Here is a 1,016-nt window from a genome sequence, read left to right as displayed (position 1 = left end):
TTTTGAGTTGTATGATTTCCTTTATACAGGCTGTAGATAGGACTAAGTTTGTTTAGAAAAGATCTCATGTTGACCGGTTCTAACAAATTAGGTGAACCATCAGGGATTTATGAGTAATTTTAGATGTCGCACGCAGATACGACATGAGAATTTCATATGAGATACCCCAAAAAGAACGAAAAAAAGTTGCTCGCATAGTCGAGGCCATTTTATATCCCAGTATGGATACCACTAACATTTTGAATTTCTCACAGCCCATCTGGGGTTACTGGAGCCCATAGACATCGACGACGTAAATGCGCCACCCATCTTGAGATATAGGTTCTAAGGTCTCAGTATAGTTACGACGGCTGCCCCACCCTTCAAACCGAAACGCATTACTGCTTCACGGCAGAAATAGGCAGGGCGGTGGTACCTACCCGCGCGGACTCACAAGAGGTCCTATCACCAGTCTAAAGTTCTTTTCTAAAAACCTTTTTTTTGCTAGGTATCATCCAGTTTGGAAATGAATTTTCAGTGTTCTATGAATATACAGCGTTTCCTAAGCGCCACGATATCTTTTTCTTGGTAGGAAGTCTGAAAAGAGTAGTATACGGTAGGTTGCGTCAGTGACCAAAGACCAACCATCAAGTGGCCGCATATTTGCTTTCGAACACAATTGATAGTACTTTTATAACCAATCTATACTAATATTATAAAGAGGAAAGATTTGTTTGTTTCGAATAGGCTCCGAAACTACTGGACCGATTTAAAAAATTATTTTTCCATTAGAAGCCGACATTGTCCCTGATGAACATAGGCTACTTTTTTTAAATTTTTTTTTTTTTTTTTTTGTTTCATTTGTGTTTTAATGTTTCCGAAGCGAAGCGAGGGCGGGTCGCTAGTGTTATATAACTAGGCTAATTCAAAAATGTGAATTTTGCAAATCTTAAATTTACCGGAGCTATTGTGAATAGTATTCGTTAAGACCATAATGAACCAACTTTGATAAGTTTACCATGGCGACTGTTTCGTCA

Source organism: Bombyx mandarina, chromosome 20 (genome assembly GCF_030267445.1).
Source record: "Bombyx mandarina strain Sakado chromosome 20, ASM3026744v2".
Classification (NCBI taxonomy): domain Eukaryota; kingdom Metazoa; phylum Arthropoda; class Insecta; order Lepidoptera; family Bombycidae; genus Bombyx; species Bombyx mandarina.
The sequence above is the reverse complement of the archived record's forward strand: the minus strand, read 5'-3'. Positions refer to the sequence as shown.